This window comes from Grammomys surdaster, unplaced genomic scaffold, assembly GCF_004785775.1.
Source record: "Grammomys surdaster isolate TR1022 unplaced genomic scaffold, NIH_TR_1.0 211, whole genome shotgun sequence".
NCBI lineage: Eukaryota > Metazoa > Chordata > Mammalia > Rodentia > Muridae > Grammomys > Grammomys surdaster.
In genome coordinates, this window is record NW_021604656.1 from 1,630,871 (window position 1) to 1,643,000 (window position 12,130).

Here is a 12,130-nt window from a genome sequence, read left to right on the forward strand (position 1 = left end):
AGAGAGAGAGAGAGAGAGAGAGAGAGAGAGAGAGAGAGAGAGAGAGAATGAGAATCTAACCTTCACCTTCAAACAAGAAGCATTGTGGGGATCAGGTCATAGCAGCATGGTAGACAGAGTTATCTGCAGGCTCAGAGAGGAGTTAACTCTGACATTCAAGCAGACTGAGGGCTTAAACGGCTTGTTTTCCTTTAGTAAGTGGGATAGTTCAAGAAAGCAGCTCATTGGTGATAGCCATTTCCATAAAGTCAGCTCACCTTAGATGTTCATTCTGTTAGGTGAAACAGCCATCTTCTTATGGATATAAGGATGTCTAGGGAGGGTATTCTAGTTCAAATGCAGTCATTGTCATGTGTGCACATGGGAAGACAGCTCTGCAGTCACTGCCTCAGTTACTTCTCTCTTGGCTGTGAATACAAACCTGTCAAGAGCAGTGCAAAGGAGAAGGGGTTTCTTCTGGCCCACAGCTGGAGAAGTGTAACAGAAATGGCCTGTGGCTGTGGTGACAGGACTTCGGAGTGGCTCACTCATATCTCCATGAACCAGAAAGCAGAGAGGACAAAAAGCAGTCCTATCTCTAAATCCTCAAGCCTTACACACACACACACACACACACACACACACACACAGAGAGTCACATACACACTCATGCACATTCATATATGTACATGCATACAGTCACACACATGCACACATACACACTGTATATGCACACTCACAGACATGCACATTCACACACATTCAGACATTCACACACACTCATACACATTCTTATATACTCACACACAGTCACACATACATGCACACACACACACACAGACACGCATGCACACAGGACCCACTTCATACAATGAAGCCCTACCTCCTAACTTCCTGGGTCACAGGCTGGAGACCAAGTATTCAAACACAAGCCTATGAATTGGACAGACTACAGTAGTCACCTCAGGTAAATGCCCTGAATTTGTTGTCTTCTTATTTTCTCTGTATTTGTGTTTACTTCAGGCATTTTAACAAAATCAAAGATTTTGAGCAGTTCTGGGCTCACAGCAAAACTCATATACAGGCAAATAAAATCTGCCCCAAAGTGACCTCACCATTTTGTTCTCACCTGCAGTGACAGAGCTCCAGCTGTTCCACATCCTGCCAGCCTTTGGTGGTGTCAGCATCTGTATTTTAACTGGTCTCATAGCTCTATGGTGGAAGCTCATTCTTGTCTTACTCTGCATCCCTGTATGCAATTACGGGAGCCCCTACTCCTCCTCTTCCTCCCCATCTCTACATCTTCCTTGGTAAGATGCTTGTGTTCTCCCCGCCCTTTGAAATCAGAGTCTTTGTTTGATGTTGTCTTCAGCCCTTGGGACACTTTGCACAGCGATGCTCTCACTGCTGTCTTTCAGACCTTGTTCCTGGTTTGTTTGTCCTCTCGTTCTCTTGACACTGTCTTTCCACCAAGTAGTCATTTTCAAAACCATGTATTTTGATAAAAAGAAAAGAAAAGAAAGGAAAAGAAAAAAACACCGGTTGATCCACAGAATAAGACTAGAAACAGACCCAGTATATGACAATTACTAGAGGAATCTGCTCTGTGCATGAAGAAACTGGTATCTCATAACTCAGGGTAGAAGGATTACAACTGGCATCACTGGGCCCGTGAGAGGACCTGTGGGTGAAAGCACTCAGCACTTGCCCCACACGACTGATGTCCTGAGATCCACACCCTCAAGTTGTAAAGGCAGAAGGAGATAACTGACTCCACATATACACTGTGTGCACATGACTGTGGACACATCATACACACATTACAGGGGAGGGAGAGGGAGGAAGGGAGGGAAAGCAGGAGATTAAGAAACAAACTGGTTTCATTATATCTTCATTTTGATGACAGTTGTTAACTTTATGTGTCATATCATATACAAAGTAAATTAAAATAGATCTCAGGGAAGAAAAGTCTGAAGAAATAGTTCTACTATAAAAAGAAGAATTATAGAAGAAAATGTAAGGCTAAGTGGACAAGATATTTTGTTTACTTTTGTTGGAAGGTTTAAATTATTTTAGCTTTTAAAAAATGTGTATGAGTATTTTCCTGCAAGCAGTATTCATAGAAGCTTCTGGAACTGGAGTTAAGGACAGTGGTGAGCCACCTTGTGAGTGCTGGGAATCTGAATCCTGGTCCTCTGCCATAAACAGGAAACATTCTTAACTGTTGAACCATCTCTCCAGTTCTTAAAAGGTTAAATTTTGTCTGGGCTCTCTTAGCTGCCTTAGAGTCATTCATGGGCCTGTCAGTACCCCTAAGCCATACTGCAGAGACAAGAGAAGCCATAGGCCTGCTGCCCAACTAATGCAGTCAAATAGGTAATCTACAGGTTCAGTGAAAGACCCTGTCTCAAAATCTCAGGTGGAGACAAATTGAGGAAGAATTCAGGTGTTGATCCCTGGCCTCCACATGAATTTGTGTGCACCCTTGTACAGATATCCACACGTGTGCATACTGCACATACTTGCACATAGGAACACCCACACACACATACACTAACCAGTTAAAGATAAGTTAAAATTAAACTTAAAAAAAACCTCAAAGGGTACAAAGATTTTACAGAAACAGTGAATTTGTTTGGTCGTCTCAGAGTGCTGGATTGGGAATATGCACACCAGAGTACACTAGGAGAGCAGAAGTGGGAGCTTTTAATTGCACAGTGTGTGTGCCAGGTCCCAGTGCTGTGTAAAACCAATAATCTTTGCCTACAAAGATCACTAATAAGCAGTGTCCATTCAAAATGCCATGGGAATTGGTTGGACCCACATCCTTGCAGAAAGGTTTTCTGTGTAAGGCTGTGGTGGCCTTTGTACACGGCTGTGGTTTTGGCAAAGTGTTTTGTGATAGTTCTTGCTGTTATTTCCATGTATCTTAAGAAACAATGAATTTGTTTGGTAGTCTCAGAGTGCTGGATTGGGAATACGCACACCAGAGTACACTAGGAGAGCAGTCGCAAAGAATGAGAAAAGGGGGAGCTTTTAATTACACAGTGCGTAATTATACTTCCCGTTATACTTATTATTTTTTGCTACCTGTCCTTCTACCCCAGTTTTCACACAGGTACTGGGGATCAAATTCAGGTCCTTCTGGCTGCTTGGTAAGCACTTTATCTCCTAAGCCATCTCTCCATCCTTATTTCTGCGTTTTGACAGGACACTGCTCTTTAAAATTCCCCACAAACAGCATCTAAAATCTCAACTTTATTTACTCATTCATTTATTTACTGTATCTAAAAACTCTACTTATTATTGGTTAGAGTTTGACAAAAGTTGCCATTTCGAACCTTACAGTGTTAACAGATTAACAGAAAACCAAACCAAACCAAACAAACAAAAAACATGTCAAGAACTGCAGGACAGGAGTCAAGACTGTGGGTAACAGGTAATGCCCTCAAAAACAGCTTTGATCAGGCAAAAGCCTCTGGAGGCATCTTTCGGTTCGGTTCGCTTAGGTTCTCTGGCCTTGGTGTTGGCAGAAGTATCATGACCTGCTGCCGTTAAACACACCATGCAGTGAGCAGTCTCAGCCACAGCTTTGTCGGGCTGTGGTGGAGGGAGAAGGGGCCTAGGGACTAGCTTGAGCTTCGGTGATGAACCCTCCTTTCTACTTAGAGGGGCCTTGGTTCCAGAGCGCGCATTCCTCTGAATCTGTCTCGCTAGGGGACCGAGGGCCAGTTGTCTAGAGGTGCTGCCTGGCTTCTGCTCGGTTTGTGGAGTTGCCTGTCTTCAGGTTCACAGTGCTGACAAGCTCAGCTCAGGTTCACAGTGCTGATGGGCTGAGGCTTGGCTTGGGGATCTAGGGCTAGCTACTTAACTACGTTAAAGTTACTCCCCCGGCTCGGTTTGGGGGTGCTGTCCACCCAAGTTCGGGATCCTAATTGTCCCAGGCTCAGTTCAGTGTGCTGTCCCCTTGTAGCGCGAGTTCGGGGTGGGGGTGGGGGCGGTGTTACTCTACTGGATCTCGGGGTACTTGCCGGCCCGGCTCCGTTCTGGGCGCTGCCTAACCCTGCTGGATTCTGGGCGGGGTGCTGTATGCCTCAGGTTCGGGGCGGCGGAGGAAGCGAGGGCGCTGTCCTGGCGCATTGAGGAAGTTCCCCGGAGGAGGAAGCAGCCAGCCGGGCGGCGGGGAGAACCGGGGACCCGTGTGTGCCAGGCTGGAGGAGAAGGCGGCGGAGGAGAAACCGAAGGAGGGAGGAGGAGAGGGGATTGGAGCACGCGGCCACCTGTCCAGGTAGGCGCCACTCCGCCTCGCCGCACCTTAGCACAGGGCCTCGGCCACCCCCAAGCGACAGACCTCGGCTAGTCTACGCTCCAGCGGCTGCGGCGCGCGGAACCGGGACTCCCGCCCTGTAAACGCGCGTGCCCGTGGGGCGCAGGGAGCGCGGTCGCCAGCCGGGCCGAGCCGGGAGCTACGCCTCTCGGTGACTGGTGGATCCGCGAACCCGGGGACTTCCACGGTGCGCGCCCCCGAAGCGAAGCAGCGTCCCCAAGCTTTTGAGAACCCAGACTGCTGTCGTGCGCGCCCGCGAGTCACTGCAGAGTCCCAACGCCTCTGAAATGCGGTAGGTGAGGGAAAGAGCAGTTTCCCCAAACTCTGAACCCCTGCCAAAGCCAGCAAGTTCACTCCGCCTGGCGGACTTCCTTTGTGAAGTCACCTCTCCAAACCCTTGGAGACTGTTTAAGGCACTACAAGGTACATTTGGATATATCAGTATGGCTCCCAAAACTTAGCCCCACCTAAAAGCCATTGAAAGGAGACCCACTCCTTTGAAAGTTCCTAGAGTAGAAAGAATTGGAGAAGTCAGCTTCCCGGGTTTGTTTGTTTGTTTGTTTGTTTGTTTGAAATTAAATTTTACCTGGCTGACCAAAGATTTTGTTCAAAGTTAAGTAAAATTCTCGACTGGGGGTATTTTTTCTTTTCCTTGGCGTCTTCTCTTTTTTAAACTCTTGAAGCATTTCAGCTTGTGGCATTCAAAAGAGATGGACGGGTAAACATCTCTAAATTACAATGTTTAAAAAGTACCGCGCGTGTCATGCCAGGGCATTCCTGGAGTACCGGGACCGGGCCTTTGCTTTAGTCAAGGCAAGCCCACAGCCTCTACACGGCAGCTTTAAAATCGAATGTCATTAAATGTCATGTGTCTGTCCTCCCTCCCCACATGACAGTTCAAATACTGTATAAATATATTTATAGTTGAGTAAAAAGATTTAAATACTTACAAGATAGCAGGTGTTTTAAGTGATAAATTTTTTTCTCTTGAAATCATTTCACCAAATCATTTTTTTCTATTCAAATCAATAATTTTAATAGAGTTAAGGAAATTTTGCAGTAAAACAGAGATTGATGGGTATTCTGTATTTGAGATGCTTAGATATGCCAGATTTAATGAAAGTCTTAAAAATGGAAAAAAATTAAAAATATCTGAAGTTAAGATGAAAGCGGGGAATATATTTTAGGAATATCTCTCACCTCTGAGAGGTAAAATCGATTTTTAAAAAATACGATTTTATAGCTAGGCTTGTATGAATGGTTCTTTGGTCCTTTAAAGACTATATTTAATATTCTACATGTAGGTATTATCTCTCCAATTTGGGTTTTGATTGTTAAGCAAAGGCCTCTTGGTAGAACTTACTCATCAAACTGTCCCTCATCATTCAATGTATGTTTGGGACTTAGGAGTTTTCAAGATTTCAGGTTTACATTTGTAATTTAGAAGGGCATTCGTATAGAGAAATACCGTTCCTTGTGACCACTCTGGTGTTGTCGGGTAGTATTTTGTTATTCCGGGAACCATTATTTCTTCTTGTGGGTAATGTCTGTATTCTGAGGGGAATAGATACCAACTATAAATAGCCTGTGTCCGTTTAGAGCAGGTGTTGTCACTCAATGAGTGAGGTTCCGTAAAACTTAGCAAGAGAAAAGAAAAACAAACCTTGTTCAACGCTAGGGTTCAAGAATTAGATCTGTATTGGACTCCATAAACTATGTTGTATTTTTGGAAGTCAAGTGCATTTACTCCCGGACACAAACCGGTTCCGGTACCTAGTGGGCAGTTCCCCTTTGTCGGAAAATAGCGAATATTTACCGAATGTCCAAGCATTTTAGCTAAATCTCAAGTGGTCCAAGCAAGAGTACCGGGTTCCATCCTTTAGAGACAAAGTTTCAAAGATAACGTTTCAATGATGTTCCCATCATTCCTGTGACTTCAGGAGAGAGCACAAGACTCTCCAGGAAGGGGCGTGGCCATCCCTCGCAGCTGCAGTCCTTGGAAGACAAGTTTCCGGTTCTCTCAGCAGCTTGGCCTTTGTTGACTTTTTTTCTGTTCCTTCTGCCCAAGAATGGCGGGGTCTCCTTTCAGATGCAAGCCAATGTCCAGCATCTCGGCTTTCTCTGTAGGACCTCTTTCCAACTGACCCAGTTGGCCTGTCTACTGCCCTTTTTTGCAACTTTTAGACATTTTCTCTGTTTCTGGATTAGTGTTGTTGACAACTGGGTGGGTGAAAAAAGATAGAAATATATATATATATTTGATTTTTTTCCTTTTATGTCAGAAGGCAGAGTCCTCACAGTGGTGTAGATGAATTCCTTACCTTAATTGGATTTTATCATTGTAATCTTCAACCTTGTATTTAAATGCTAGGCAAAAAAAAAAAAAAAAAAAAAAAGGTTTTCCTATGGAAATACTGTATAAGATTAAAACACTAATGAGGCTGGCTGGATTTTATGTAGATTTGTGCATTTTCATATATTTTCAGGGATATTTGTATGTGATTATAACTTTGACAAAAATGTTAGCCAAGATCTGTTTGAGGGTTTTATGTTTGTTTGTTTTGTTTCCTCTTACGAATCAATTATGGGTGTGGGAGAGCTGGCTCAGCAGTTAGGACCACTCACTGCTCTTGCAGAGGTTCAGGGGTTCATTTCCCAGCATCCACAGTGAGGCCACAGCCATATGTAACTCCAGCACCTGGGGGCTCCAGCTCCCTCTACTCTCTCTTCAGACATGCATGATTGTGCACAAATACACGCACACCTGTGCATAAAAATAAATAAGTTTTAAAAAGAATCGATTATGTAGACAGGTGTGGTGGCATATCTGTAATCATAACACTTGGGTGTCAAAGCCAGGAGAGTCAAGAGTTCAAGGTCATCTTTGACTGTTTCGCAATACTGAGACCAACCTAAAATAAGAAAAAAAGAAAGAAATAGAGTATAATGGGAAAAATGGCAAGGAGTGTAACTCAGTCAATAGAGTACTTGCTTAGCATGCATGAAGTCCCCAACACCAAATAAATGGGTTGTGGCAGCACATACCCTTAATCCTAGCACCTGAGGAGTGGAGGTAAGAGGGTTAAAAGTCCAAGGACACCCTTGGGCATTTACCCAGTTGAGTCCAGCCTGGGCTACATGACACCCTGTCTCAAAAATAAACGAAACAAAACAAACAGAACCAAGCCTATGTAATTTTTGTTCTGCATCCCTTACAAGTCACTGACTGAATTTAGATATTAAATAGAGTCAAACTCCGTTAAAACCAAAGACATGCAAAGAAAGCACATTTCATTTATGTTATGATCAGTTTAATAGAACCAGTGTGACCCTCTCTTTGTCTTTTCTTTCTTGGCGACTTGGGGAGGGAGGAGGAAGTGGGCATGCTTTCAGTGTTGGAGTGGCTACTTGGGGTGGAGAGTGGTTGTGTTGAGGGAAAAGCAAAGGAGCTCCTTTCTCCCCTATATATAGTCCTGACCCTGGGAGCTGTGTGTGCTCTGCATCCTAGGACAGTCTTCAGGCTTGGGGGATGGGGTAGGGTGGAGGATTGGGGTGGGACACAGGTGTGGGGAGGAGTAGGTCAGCTAGGAAATGTAGAACAAGACACCCATGTGGCAGACCGGGATGCCTGAAATAGAGAGGGAGGGGCTCTGTACAGTTAGGGAAATCCATAATTCCAATATTGACGAACTTATGTGGGTTCAGCATATCTATAAAAAGTATTGAAATGCACACAGTGGAAGTCACTCCTGCCTCTTTCTATACGTTTGACTTCACTGGTAGACCTTTGTTCTAGGGAGATCAGCCTTGTATGTCATTCACTTGGCAGTCTTTGTGATGTAGCCATAGTCTTAGTGTGACCCAGGTTACTTTGTTTTAATTTAACTAAGAATCCCCTCCCACCTTTCAATCTTTGCATTCATCTTTCTGTCCCATAGTCCAGCTTTCTGGAAGCAAGCTTTTCATTTTGGAAGCTGTACATTTCCTCATGCAAGGCATACTGGCTAATTTATTTCATGTCTCAACCTCAGACAGTGTATCTGAGAACGAGGAGTGGGTAGAAGCCAGACTCCCGGACCTCCCAATGATAATTATTCTGTGACGTGGGGTTAACTGGTTTCAACAAGTGTTTACTGGCAGTGATTACTATCATTCATGACTTGCTGAGTCCACATTTTGTCATGGCATCTCTACTCTGCAGACCCGGTCAGAGTCCACCGTCCTCCCCAATGGTGCTCCATGACTAATACTCTTGTGTAGTCTTCAAGGTTGGCAGTCTTATCAGCTATGAGGAGTAGGACCCCTTGGGTATTCTCTGGTTTGAATAGTTTGCCTATGGCTCTGAAGGTTCGTGTGCTTGCATTAAAGTCTCAGAGTGGGTGTTTGGATGTTGAATAGCAGTTGTACCTTTAAGAAATGGATCCTAACCAAGGGGTTGGACTGTGGGACGTTGTCCTCAGAAGAGACTAGCATTGTCATTCAGGAACCCTGAATGAAACAGCAAGCTTGGCTTCTGATTGTCTTTGGCTTCTATCTCTCTATATGATGCCTTCCCTACTCATGATCCCTCCAAGGTTCCTTTGGCTATGCTATTCTGTGGCTCACAGGGCCATACCAGCTACTAAACAGATGGGACCACCCTGTCTTGGACTTCCAAAACTGTGAGCTCACTACACTTCTATAAAGCACATAGCTTCAGATATTTGGTTATAGTAACAACTGGCCCATCATGCTATGCCGTGCCACCTCCTTCCTTGTTCCTCCTTGGCCTCTCTCTGCTGTTCCTAGGGTGAAACTTTGTTATTGCCATATTTTTGGATTGCACAGAACCTAATATAATTTTCTTCTCAACTTTATGACATAAAACTGAAACCTCTCTCGACACAAGTTTCCACATAGTCAAAAATACACCATGTTATCTCTTCTTCTTCTTCTTCTTCTTCTTCTTCTTCTTCTTCTTCTTCTTCTTCTTCTTCTTCTTCTTCTTCTTCTTCTTCCTCTTCTTCCTCTTCTTCCTCTTCTTCCTCTCCTTCCTCTCCTTCCTCTCCTTCCTCCTCTTCCTCTTCCTCCTCCTGCCTTCCCCTCCCAGGAGCTGCCTTCTGTCTTGCTCCAGTCTCAGAGGCTCTTCAGTCTGGCTGCACATATGTTAGGAACTGCAGAAAGAAATCCCTTGAGGAGTTTGTTGACTAAATCTATGTCTTGGTGCTCACTGTTTTCTGCTTTGCCTTTTGACAGGCCAGGGAGTAGATACATGGTGTTACCATAACCTGTTGTCATAATTGCCGGGCAAATTTCCCATACACTTTTTATTTCTGTGGTTACTTCTTAGTTGCAATAGAATTTCTGTGGTTTCTTTTATTTGAATATATTTTGAATCATGCTCTGTAAGATTCTTTTTTGCCTCCAATTCAGCAGTTAGGCATCTACATTCTAAATAAATGCGTTCGCCCATTGCTCTATTATCTGAGAGAGGGGAATGGTAGACTTTCTGGGAAACCCAGGCCTGGCCTTCCCCTCAGTTCTTTTAACTGCTGAGGTGAATATCATGGGCTGTAAACACAAACTCTGGAAAGCTGTTTTAGAATCAAAGTGGGAAACAGGAGAAGGGTGAGGTGTAGCAAGCAGAACTCATCTGAAGGATGTGATGACAGCTGTTGTCATTCCCCTTATTTCTGTAGGTTTGTAGCTCTTACCTGGTCAGAAGCATGTCTTTTCCGAGTTGGTGAATGATGATGATGATGATGATGATGATGATGAAGATGATGATGATAAAGTACACGGTTTCAGTGGAACGATGGATGGCGAATGAGAGCAGGAAGGAAACTCATTTTGAAACATGACATTTGTCACAACAGTTGGGCAAATTCTGTCCCTAAACAAGGACCAAAGCCTCCAGAGGTTGAGGATTGCTCAAGGCCGAGCAGACTAAGTTTGGTTTTTGGTTTTTTTATTTTTTTTTATTTTTTATTTATTTTTTGTTTTTGTTTTTATTTTATTTTTTATTTTATTTTTAAATCTGGGCTCCTGATGCACAGGTCCAGCTTGAGCTTCAGAGAAGTCTGGGGCCTCAGGGTGTGGCCTCCTGCCCCATTCTATCTGGAGCAATGGGATAGGAAATGGGGGGTGAGATCACCATTTTAGAACAGTTCATAGGACTAGCACACACATCCTTGAAAGCTAAGGAGTTTCAACTGCACTGGAATTTGTGAGTGTGCTGGGTATAATGACTGGTGTGTGTGTGTGTGTGTAAGACAGAGAGAGACAGAGAGAGACAGAGAGAGACAGAGAGACAGAGACAGAGAGAGGGCGTGCCATGGAGAGATCACGCAACCATTTTCCTTCCATACACAGGAGCCTTCCATTCACAAAAAATTGCCAGTCTTGGAATTATCAGAGTGTGAGTGTTTGGGAATGTGATTCTATTCTCACCAGCTGACACACTAGCAAGAGATGAATGCACATGGAATAACTCTCTGGGGTGGGGATGGGGAGTGTGCACCCATGAGTACCACTTCTCCACAAGTCACTTGGCATGGTTTCCGTCTTCTCGATTATTTTCTCATATGTTTCTTAGTCCACCCCAGTACTGTGGGATCATAGCATTGCTTCTGTGCCTGTTCCTGTAAACTGGTGGTGTTTTTTTTTTCTCATGAGGACACAAGCTACCTTCCTTTTGGTTGACAGCTCAGGCTATGGTTTCTGGGTGACTGTGGCTTGACATCTGGGCCTTTTGGGCTGCAGCAGAGGGTAACCGGAAGGTTGCTCTCACGTAGGCCATATGCCCGCAGGGTGTGTGGTCACTTGCTCAGCTCCAAATGTGACTATTGACTGCTGTCCTTGCCACAGAAAGCACCAGGACTTGTCACATGCACTTTTGGATGCAAACTCTGAGACTGTGGCTTTGATCCGAACCTGTCCAATTCGGAAATGGTGGTTTCCAAAGGTCCTCAGAGAAGCATGGCTGACAGAGCTGCCCAGGAACCTGACTCCACTATTTCCTTTAATTTCTTAGGTTCATGTTATCTCATCTGCAAAATGATGCTGAATGTCCCCTCTGTCCAGTCTATCAGGTGTAGTGTGTGTGTGTGTGTGTGTGTGTGTGTGTGTGTACAAATGCACGATGCAGGCATTCGCAAGTATGTATAGAAACCATGCTGTCTGCCTTGGGGTTTTGTTGTTGTTGTTGTTGTTGTTAAGATTTCATTTTATATGCTTGTGTATCTGAGTGTATGTGTACCACAGGCATGGAGGTGCCCATGGAAACCAGGAGACAGGGTTGGATCCCCCGGAACTGGGATTTCAGGTGCCCCGTGAACCACCTGATATGGGTGCTGGGAACCATGAGCAACAGCAGCAAGTGCTCTGAGCCACTGAGCCACCTCTTCACCTTGGTCCTGTTTAGTCACCTGGAGCTCAACAAGTAGGCTAGACTACCTGGCAAGTGAGACCCAGGAATCCTCCTGTCTTTCCCTATCTCCCTCCCCAGAACTGGGGTTACAAGTGTGAACCACCAGGCCCAAAACATCTCATGTTAAAAAAATGCTAAAACCTGACTCATGCTTTGGGGAGATTTTGCTGACCGAGCAATCTCTCCAGCCCTCATCTGTGTAGCTATTTATCTGTCAGTCTCTCTGTCTATCAGATCTGCAGAGATTTGGAACAAAATGTACCATCCCTTTAACAAAAAAGAAAATCTATAACCTCCAATTTTCATCTTAATGGAAGAGACTTTTGGAAGGGAGAGCTATATAGAGCTCATAGGCTATTCCTTGGGGTTATGTTTATACAGTGTCAATCATGGCCTCTCTTCCTATGTTAGTCTCA

At 44.5% G+C, this 12,130-nt stretch overlaps 2 protein-coding genes across 6 annotated transcripts in view; one reads left to right on the forward strand and one right to left on the reverse strand.

Annotated features, from left to right (window-relative positions):
• Diras2 (DIRAS family GTPase 2) overlaps positions 1–4,329 on the reverse strand; it is a 78,321-nt gene extending 73,992 nt beyond the window's left edge. Inside the window, exons 1-3 of the mRNA XM_028771997.1 lie at positions 4,294–4,329; positions 1,109–1,437; positions 258–421 (exon numbers count right to left, since the gene is read on the reverse strand). The gene's annotated coding sequence lies outside the window, so the exon portion shown is untranslated. The remainder of the gene's footprint in view (positions 1–257; positions 422–1,108; positions 1,438–4,293) is intronic.
• The window catches only part of Syk (spleen associated tyrosine kinase), a 71,726-nt gene continuing 63,721 nt past the window's right edge, over positions 4,126–12,130 (forward strand). For 2 of the 5 annotated variants that reach the window (XM_028771990.1, XM_028771994.1), the window contains exon 1: positions 4,132–4,267. The gene's annotated coding sequence lies outside the window, so the exon portion shown is untranslated. Of the gene's footprint in view, positions 4,268–4,408; positions 4,599–12,130 lie in introns of those variants that run through there. The other 3 variants (XM_028771991.1, XM_028771992.1, XM_028771995.1) reach the window with 2 other exon arrangements.